We start from the raw sequence: 11,213 nt of genomic DNA, 5'->3' as shown, positions 1-11,213 counted from the left end.
ATACAGATTTGCTGAGATTATTTGAATATGGAGGTTTCCCACCAGAAGCCAACTATCTCTTCTTAGGAGATTATGTGGACTGAGGAAAGCAGTCTCTGGAGACTATTTGCTTGCTGTTGGCTTATAAAATAAAATATCCAGAAAACTTCTTTCTCTTAAGAGGAAACCATGAGTGTGCTAGCATCAATCGCATTTATGGGTTCTATGATGAATGTAAACGAAGGTTTAATATTAAATTGTGGAAGACCTTCACTGATTGTTTTAACTGTCTGCCTATAGCTGCCATTGTGGATGAGAAGATTTTCTGTTGTCATGAGGACTGTCACCAGACCTGCAGTCAATGGAGCAAATTCGGAGAATCATGAGACCTACCGATGTCCCTGATACAGGTTTGCTCTGCGATTTGCTGTGGTCCGATCCAGATAAGGATGTGTAAGGCTGGGGAGAAAATGATCGTGGTGTCTCCTTCACTTTTGGAGCTGATGTCGTCAGTAAATTTCTGAACCGTCATGATTTGGACTTGATTTGTCGAGCTCATCAGGTGGTTGAAGATGGATATGAATTTTTCGCTAAGCGACAGTTGGTAACCCTGTTTTCAGCCCCAAATTATTGTGTCGAGTTTGATAATGCTGGTGGAATGATGACTGTGGATGAAACCTTGATGTGTTCATTTCAGATATTGAAACCATCTGAAAAGAAAGCTAAGTACCAGTATGGTGGCCTGAATTCTGGACGTCCTGTTACTCCACCTCGAACAGCTAATCCACCGAAGAAAAGGTGAAGAAAGGGACTGTGAAATGAAACTATCAGATTTGTTAAGGACATACTTCATAATATATAAGTGTGCACTGTAAAACCATCCAGCCATTTGACACCCTTTATGATGTCACACCTTTAACTTAAGGAGACGGATAAAGGATCTTAAATTTTTTTCTAATAGAAAGATGTGCTACACTGTATTGTAATAAGTATACTCTGTTAAAATGAATTCAACAAAGTTAAATCCAAATTTAAAAATATCCATTAAAATTACATCCACAGTAAAAAAAAAAGAAGTAGCAGAAGTGGTAGAGCTAAAAGACCAGCTTAAGACAGAGTTGTGGGTTACTGGCCTATAAAAGCAGAAATCTCTATGCCTTGGAACTGCCTTCTGGTATTTCCTGAAGTGCTAGGCTAGTCAACCTATGAAGAAAAGGCTAAAGGTATTCAAACCTAGGTTACTGTTGAAGACTGGAATCACTGGCACATGGCAGAGCTAAATAACTTTGCAAGACTTGCCCAAATAGGACAGAGCCCAGAGCCAAGTAACATCAAGAGATGAAGGACTAGAGAAAGGTCTGCTGCCTCATATCTAAAAGAGCTTCATAACATTTGCTTAAGCAGAACATACACAAGAGATAGAGATCTGCCTTTGGGCATGGCTAAAAAGATGTTGCCCTGATTGACAATTTATATTCTTAGTTTCTGATTTTTAATCATAACCTCTAAGTTTCATGACATATCCCACAAATATAAGTATTATCTGTGAGTTCTATTCTGTCATTGAAATGCACTATTGAACTCATTAGAGAAATAATGTCATGAGAGGGACAGTTAGTGTTATAATAGAAAAAATTTATAATACTTATGTGTAGGGAGTGGGAGGGAGACCACACCTCACAGTAAATGTCTTCCTGCGGAGGTCTGATACCATCACTATTACCCTCTTGCCATTTCTACACCTCATAAAAGATTCCTATGCTTTAATGAGATAGACTAACTTCTAAAAAACTTACATGAGAAAAATCTTCATTTAAGAATTAGCAATCTAATCTAAACAAGAAAAATGGCAGTGACTTTATATTTCTTCAAACAAGTAATTTAATAAAAATATTTCTTAATTTTATTTTAATACAAGAGATTGAAATGTTTGTTTCTTATCCACCTTAAGGGGGAGAGAAAAAACTACTAAATGACAAAATTTAGTAAAAAGGAAATGTAGGAAATATAAGATGAATAGCTGGGCAAACTATGTAACTGTTTTATACACTAAATGGATATTACCTGGTGATATTTAAATAGTATGTCAAAAAGACAATAATTCAAATTAGAAGAGGAATTGAATGAATTTCATGAAATATTAGTCCAAGAAGGTAGCATATTGCACTTCAAAAATGCTGTAACTATGAAGCTGGAAAATATTAACATTACACTGAAGATATATACTTCTCCTTTCTAGAATTTTTCAGAATTTATTAGAAAACCTAGGAAAGACTTATTAGTAAAATGTTAAATGACGAAACATTGAAATGTGACAATATATTGATTAACTAAGTAATGAAAATTCTTATAACCTTGTGGTTAGGATTATTGTTATTTATTATTTACAAACAAAAAGAAGACATAAAGATTTAATTATTTCTTATTTCTCAAAAAAAAAAATAAAGTGTGTTTACATCTATAAGTCCTGAAACTAGTTTCCAATCCTTAGTATCAAGATACAGAAAAATCTGGCATAATAAAAATTTTTATTTATTACAGTCAATCATAACTGGAGGACATTGCTCATCTTCCAAGAAGCATCTGGTGGATTTAAAATATTTTCTTTTGGGTTGGCAGGGCAACCCCTTACTCACCCTTGTTGTTAGGTGACTCATAATGATTGTATGAACAATAGACCAGAAGCCTGTCCTATCTGGTGATGACAGCATCACAATCTCTGACCCACCTATGCCCATTGCTGCAGTCACTATGTCAATACTCCTAATTGAGGGTCTTGTTCTCCTTTACTGTCCCCCCACTTTTCCAACCATATTGTCCCTCTTGAAGTAATAGCCTCTCTTAGCAACATGCCCAAAACAGGTGAGACAAAGCTTCACCATCATTGCCTCCAAGGGTTACTCTGACTTCACCTTCTCCAAGGCATATCTATTTATTTATTGTTTTGGAAGTGAACGGGATATTTTCTCAATACTACAGTTCAAAGGCATCATTTTTCTTCTGTTATCCTTATGCATTGTCCAGCTCTTAGAAGCATAGCTGGTGATTGAAAGGATTCATTTAATTAAAATTAAATTAATTTTTCAGAATTAAATTAAATTAAAGAATTAATTTAATTAATTCTTCAGAATTCATTTAATTAAAATTAAAAGTCAATGTCCGTTCTTATAACCTGTATAGTACAAAATAATGATAATTTAATCGTTGTTGTTGTTGTACTGTGTCATAGTATCACTTGTGACTTATAGTGTCCCTATGTACAATAGCTCTGAATCTTGCCTTATCCTGCTCAAGTCCCATTAACTCAAACACACCTACCACCATTACCCCAGTTACTATGAAAATCCATCTCATCCAGAGTTTTCCTCTCCTGCACTGTTCCTCTACCCATCCAAACATTATATCCTTCTCCAAGGACTGGTTCTTCCTGGGCACATGCCCAAACTATGTGAGATGGCACTTCAAAATCTTTGTCTCTAAGGAGAAACTTGGTTTCACCCTCTTCAAGATAAGTCTTTTTGTTTTATTGGCTGTCCATGGTATGCTCAATACTCTTGTCCAGAACCACAACTAAGAGGTATAATTTCTCCTTTTATCATCCTTATTCATTGTACACCTCTCTTATCTGAAGTACCATGGCCTGGATCAGTTACATCTTAGTTTCCAGAATAACTTCATTGCTCTTTAGCATTTGGAGAGGTCTGTGACAGCACGTTCCCAGAGTACAATTTGTCTTTTAATTTCCTGACTACTGGTGCCAACAGTGTTGATTGTGGAGCTGAGCAAGTTGAAATGCTTAACAACCTCAATCTCTTCTCCATCTAACATGGTGCTGCCAATTGGCTCAGTGGTGAGAATCTCTGTCTTCTTGATGTTGAGCATCAGTCATGTTAAAGACAATAGTCCTCGATCTTCTGCATCAAACACTTTAGGTCCTGCTCAGTTTTGGCAAGCAAAGTTGAGTCAGCAAGCACAATCTACTAAATTGTAAATCTACTACACATTCTTACTAAAGCAAGATCTACTACATTGGGTCCCATTAGCCTATTAATTTTTGAACAATAATCTATAAGGGAACTCTGGTGTCTTGAGTTGTATTACTATCACAACGGTCTCACCTCTGTGTTGATCCAAATTCACCAGGAGATCCTCAAAAGAAAATGGGCAATTACCTCCCGTAATATTTAAGTTTCTGAAAATCCACTGGAGGATCAGCCATGAGTGGGTTCAGACTCGAGTGTAATCAGTGGATAGGCAAATTCATTATGGATTTAACTCACTGAATTAGCAGTTAGTCATGCAGTAAAGAGATAAACTCATCAAACTGGACACTAAAGTGAAAGTACTCCTGTATTAGAAAAAGAATACATTCATTTTCTTCTGACTCATTATAAAGCTTAAAAATGTGTAAAATTTGATTTTGTTTGTTATATGTTAATTAATAGACTAATTTTAAACAAGGTGTAAACTTTCTGACCAGTTGAGAAAATATTAATTTAGAAGAGGTGTGACTGTATTCACAAACCATCAGAGAAAGAATTGAAAAACAAGGAACTCATGCAATATTATTCAAAATGGTTGACTCTGGAGAACATCATGCTGAGTGAAATATCCCAGTCACAAAAGGACAAATATTGCATGGAGCCACTGTTGTGGAATGGGACTGTCCTTGGGTTTGGGGAGAGACTGAATAAAATGGGTTCAATAATGTATACTGCTCTGAAACAGAGGAGGGAGAAAACTGTTTAAAAGAGATACGTGATTAGGTATTTCTGTCATGACAGGAGTCTAGAACGATGGCTACATGGTGGAGTGGACCTGGGGGAGGGTTTGTAAAACAATGAAAGAATTTTTCTTTTAATTTTCCCAGAGGGGTAATGTCTGGAGGGGGGAGCCTTGGGAGGGGACAAATCCACAACAATGAATGAATGGAAATCCAAAGCCTCTGTCAATTTTTACTGAAATTAATAACAAATTTAAATTAAAAAAAAAAAGAATTAAGTTAGAGTAAGGATGGCAATGGATTTATAACCGCTCATGCTAATAACACTATATCATGGCATGGAAGAGGAATAGTGGAAATGTATCCACATTTACAATATTCCTCTTACCAAAACCATTTATGGAAAATAGGAACTGCATTGGAACATATATCTTGGATTGGAAATGATGATATTGTTAATATTTCTAGCCCTAAGCTTAAAAGATTATAATGTTCAAAATTATTTGTTATACATTTGTTTAAATTTTTCCCTCTTTTAACAACTGGGATCTAGAGGGAAGAGAAAAGACCAGAGAATGGCCAAAATTATTGGGGCAGCGATTGTTGCCAGTTTAGGGACTGTGTCAGGAAAACGAAGTCTTACTCATATACAGTGCTGCCCAAAGGTAATAAAGGAGGTCAGAATTGCTTCCACTGTGGAAAGCTGGGCCACTTTAGTAGACAGTGTCACAGACAAGAACCACAGATAGGCAAGGGAGTAGATAGGAAGCTCCCACTCACTTGCTTTAAGTGTGGATTTGAAGGCCACATGGCCAAAGGCCGCCCATATCAGGTCCTCTTGGCTGACAGGACTGACAGGCCCCAGCTCCCAGCTGGAAACAAAGGAGGACGCTTCAACAATTTAGATCCTCCCAGAAGAACTGTGGGTGAGCATTAACATTACTGTTAAGTATATTTATTTTCTCCTGGACACAAGAGCCTACTATTTGGTCCTAAAAGCCTTCTGAGGTCCCAACTCTTCTCATTATTTCTTAGTTGTTAGAATTGATGGAAAACCTCATATGCAGTTCCTTACTTCACCTCTGCATTGCATGTGGACTTCCGAGTTGTAAAACAACCCAGTGGTAGATGGAATTTGGTCCAGGACTTACGAACAATAAATGGCATAGTTGAACCTCTACAATCTTGTTATTCCTAACTTTTATACTATAATAGACAAAGTGCTAGTCAACAGGCCTTTTATTGTAAGAACTACCTTCCCATTGTAACTTTATTGATGCCACTATTAGAGCCTCTATGTGGAATATTACTGCTTTTCAATTTTTGACTCATATACTTTTAACTTGTTAATTAAATTTGTGTCTTCTAGGCTGCAACACTTCCATGTTACATCTTCAAGGATATGAATATGTATGGCTAAGCACAACTGATAACAGTGCATCTAAATTCCAAAATCAATCTCCATAATAGTCTATGTGTTTCCTATTGCCAAAGGGGCCCTTTAGAGTAGTGAGAGATCTTCACCCTGAAACCTACAGCGTTCTTTTCCAGCAGGAAGTAGCTAAGAGAATACGCCATCCCCTTTTCCTTATGAATCAGGGTGAAGTCTCTCTCAGGGAGGAGTGATAGGGAATGGCAAAGGACACACTGACAAAGGAGATTAATCAGAACTGGCTTTGACAAGCACTGTGGCAAATGGACAATTAAAACAGACATTCAAGGGGGGGAATAGAAGAAGAACAAAGTGGGGAGGAGGGTAGAGAAAATAGTGCAACAATGAATGAATGAAAACCCTAAATCTCTGTAAATGTTCATTAAAATTAATAAAATTTAATAATGATTAAAAAATCAGAAAAAATAGGTATGGTCAAATAGCAACTCAAAGAGATTTGCAATTCCCTAACATTTCAAAGTATGCTACAGAACAGCATTTATGAAACTCAGAGATCTACACAATGAGTGAATGAAAACTCTGTAAATGTTTATTAAAATCACAATTAAAATAAAATTTTATTTAAAAAATATCTCATTTTTAACTCTTCCAGAAATATGAAATTACTTCTTTTAGAAACCATTCTGAGACCTACATTCAGCAACATACACACATCAAGCAATGCCTTTGCAATGAGGGAGAATGGAAGACTTACTTTAAACAGCTTAAAATTAATTCACGGTACTATTTTTCCATCCAACTTCATGCATAAAATATTAATTTAACCTAAGTTTAGATCTTTGAATAATTAACGTTTCAAAAGTAACTTTGATTAGCTATAAATTCAAGTTATTTTTTAGTTTCCACCTTATTTAAAATACTTCCTCCCTCAATTTTAAAAGAATCCCTCTTTTCCCTACATATAACTTTTAATTGAAATTGAATTGAAGCCAACTTACATTTGAACCTACATGAGTTTTGGAGGCTGTAAATTACATGGAAAGAAATTGTCTCACATGGAGCCTAGTGGATTCAAACTCGTGATCTTTAGGTTAATAGTGCAGTTAATAGTGCCTATAAATGCACTACCAAAGTTTCTTAAAACTCAAACTAATAGAGAAAATTTAAATTCCTACATTTACAACTTGTTATTCCCTTCTATTAACAGATGTTTAAAACCATAATACTAGTAAAAAGGAATTAAGAATATACACTAACATAATTGAATATCCTTTTTTATATTTAAACATGTTGTGTGTGTTTTATTTTACTACAGCATATGCATAATATTTAAACATGTTCAATGTGTTTTGATTTATTACACCATATGCATAATATTTAAGGACTTATGCCTTTGAATACTTTAAAATGTTCTCAAGCAGCTGGCACAAATTTTATTAAAAATAGATTTTCATTAGAGATGATAGATATTACCAATACAAAGATTTAACCTATACAATTAAACATGATACAATAACTGTTTTTGAAGCCTTTACTTTTTAATGGGTTCACTGTTTCATGTAATAAATGTAGGTTTAATTCATGTAATAAATTAAGGTTTAAAACTTTTTCCACCCCATAGTTATAGATGGAATTAAATAGTCGTGTGTGTGTGTGTGCGCGTGCGCGTGCGCAGGCACGCACATGCGTGCACACACGCATACATGTGTCTTTGTATCTCTGATGGCATTATTGTTCTGTGTACCATTTATTTGGAATCAACCCATAGATAACCCTCCAGGGGGTTTTCAGAGGCACTTTAATTGCATGGAAGGAGATTGCTAATATTCCTCCAGTGGGACAGCTGGTGGATTTGAACAGTGTAACTTCAGGAGAGCAGCGCCTTACCACATGGTACATGATATATCCAGTTGTTAATTTTAAGATTAGTGGTTCAAATCCACCAGGTGGCTTTGTGAGGAAAAATAAATGAAGAGTTTCCTTCAGCATATATTTATAGCCTTGGAAAACTGATGGAGGGTCTCTATGAATAGGGGAAGACTCAATGACAATGGGGAGATACTACCTGTTGGGCTTTCTAAAGTTAGAAATAAAATGATCATTTAAATTGCTAAAAAATGCTCAGTGTTATCTTCAAATAACAACAAAACAGTATTTCTACCCATTTTGGGGAAAAATTATTTACAAAGTCACTTTTACTGGGTAAGTAGAGGGAAAGAGAAGACAGAACAAAAGTTAAAAGACGCTTTTGTTCGTCTATTTCATTTCAAGGTTTCCCATCTATTCACTAAGAGAACATGGGACAGTTTCTTTTATCTACTCATATATAATGAAAAATAAAATGCAGCTCCACAATTGTTGATATTAAATAGATAGTAACTAATTATTCATGAAGGGAATTTTTCACTTCATGGTGAAAGTATGAAACACTGAATAAGCTAAAAATAAAATATTGAAAGTTTTTTACACAATACTCAAGAAGGTAATCTGCCACAGATACTATTTTTAAATTTTTTTGTGACCTTGGGGATATAGATGCTGTATGTCTCTATTAATCAAAATGGATATGCACATAACCCAAAAAAATTAGTACGTTAAAATATCAAATACTTGTTTTAAAAAAATATAATGATAGTTTTCCAGTTAGAATTAGTAGCTTTGGCTCAATTTTGGTTCTGGCTCACTATGACAACCACCTTTTGGAATATCTCAATTTTCAGCTGTACTGAAAAGAAAGTACTTCATAGGGCTAAATACAGTAGAAAGATCTCTTAACTACAATTTTATACTCTTATTCAAAACTGATATGCTTTGATACTTTGGTTCTGATTATACCTCATCTCTTTATAGCTAAGTTGGGACAACCTAATACTTGACTCTCAGTTGGGTTTCTTTGCTTGAGAAGAGATTGCACATCTTTCTCCAGAGAAGCAGATGATGGATACAAACCAACCAGAAAAGTGCTGCCTTCAGGATATTAGCACAAACCCCATACTACTTAGACATAATCACTTTACTCTGTTCAACCAGTAAGAGGCCAGGAAGAAAAATTTAGATGCCTAGATTTAATACCTGTGGGAAGAAAATGCAAAGATATTTGATAGATACTAATTATAGCCATCATGATGTTATACTTGGATAATGTGGTTGGATGCTGTAAATGAAAATGTAACTCGACAATATAACCATAAAGACATTAAAATTATTGTATATTATCATTTATACATGCAATAGTAGATCTTACTATATTATAGGATATGAACTTTATAGACTACAGAGATAAGCAAACTGTGTTTAAAATCTTAACTCTGTCACCTTAAATTAGTGACGTTTGTAATTTTCCTTACATTCTATTAACTTAATTCTTCTGTAAAATAAAGTTATAATATATTGGTTTCATTCTTCTCATTGTTGTTATATGCTGTCAAGTTTCCTGTGACTCATAACAACCCTATGTACAATAATAACCTTTAACCCTGACCTATCCTAAACCAGTTTCACTGTCTCTAAGTCTGTCTCCAAAACTTTAATTATCCAGTCACTGTGTCAAACCATTTCATCCAGGGCTCGCTACTCTTTTACTGACCCTCCACCCTTCCAAGCATGATGTCCTTCAACAAGGACTGGTCTCTCCTGTCAACATGCCCAAAGTATGAGATATGGAACTTCAAAATCCTTGCCTCCAAGGATCAACTTGGTTTCACCCTCTCCAAGACAGACCAGTGTGTTCTCTTGACAGTTCATAGTATGTTCAATATTCTTCTCCCACACCACAACTCAAAGACATCAAATCCTTCTTCTTTCAGCTTTAATCATTGTCTACCTCTCTAGCATAGCAAATAATTGCAAAGACTATGTCCTGTATCAGATACACCTTAGTCTCTAGGCTGACATTGTTGCTTTTAGATCTCTGACAGAATTTTCCAGTGCAATTTGTCTTTTTATTTCCTGGCTGATGATTGCAAGAGCATTGATTGTGGAATCATGTAAGCTTAAATTATAAACAATCTCAATCTCTTCTCCTTTTTGTTGCTGGTGATTGTTCCAAATGAAGCTTTCACTGTTGTTGTTGTCATTATGTGCCATCAAGTCACTTGCAACTCACAGCGACCCTACGTACAAGAGTTCTAAGCTGTTCTATCCTGTGCCAACTGAGCCATCTCAAACACACTTATTCCCACCGCTCCAGTCACAGAATCGATCCATCTCATCGAAGGTCTTCCTCTCCTTCACTGCCCCTCCACTCTGCCAAACATGATGTCCCTCTCCAAGGACCAGTGCCTCCTTGCAAAATGTCCAAAGTATGTCAGACAAAACTGCAGAATCCTTGATTCCAAGGAGTATTCGGCTTCTCCAGGACAAAGCTGTTTGTTCTCCTAGTGGTTGGTTTTATAATGATAAAATATTCATATTTAGACCTGTTGATATAAAAGGTTAAGTATTGGGCCTCTGACAATTCAGCGATTCAAAATCACCAATTGTTCCACAGGAGAGGCAGTCTCCTGTCTATCAACATTTATGACATAGAAAATGCAATGGAGGTTCACCGTAAATCAGAAATTATTCAATAGCATTGGATATCTAAGAAGCTGCATTGCAATACTAAAGGCACATTGTTTTAATTCACCAACTTCTATGTGGGAAAAGGAAAGGCAATCTCCTCTGTGTGATTTATTACCTCTGAAAACCCACTGGAGGGTAAGCTATGGATTGGTTTTGACTTGACAGCAAAAATCTATGTATATATACACACACACAGACAAGAGCAAGGATGTCAGTCTGAGCACTCAGGTGCACCAGATACAGGCCATGATCTTTGCAGTCTCTTGCAATGCATCAGAGATCTCAACAATGACTAAGGATGACAGAAGGAGAATTGATGCATGGACTGCTAAGAGAATGAACAGGTTTGTCCTGGAGAGGGTGAAGCCAGGATGTTCCTTGCAAGCAAGGATTCTGAAGTTTTTCTGACATAATTTCGACATGTTTCAAGGAGGGACCAGTCTTTAGAGAGGGACGTCATGCTTGGGAGGGTGAAGGAACAGCGCAGGAGAGGAAGACCCTCGATGGAATGGATTGATTCAGTGACTGGCGTAATAGAGGTGGGAGTGTCAGAGA

The 11,213-nt window shown here is 36.0% G+C and overlaps 1 pseudogene; it reads left to right on the top strand.

The window, feature by feature from the left end:
- Positions 1-781, top strand: part of LOC102847669 — a 12,369-nt pseudogene extending 11,588 nt beyond the window's left edge.
- The last annotated feature ends 10,432 nt before the right edge of the window (positions 782-11,213 follow it).

This window comes from Elephantulus edwardii, unplaced genomic scaffold (assembly GCF_000299155.1).
Source record: "Elephantulus edwardii isolate Elephantulus edwardi_28Jun2011 unplaced genomic scaffold, EleEdw1.0 scaffold00023, whole genome shotgun sequence".
In the NCBI taxonomy this organism is placed as follows: Eukaryota; Metazoa; Chordata; class Mammalia; order Macroscelidea; family Macroscelididae; genus Elephantulus; species Elephantulus edwardii.
Note: the sequence above shows the minus strand (reverse complement) of the source record. Positions and strands in the feature narration are given on the sequence as shown.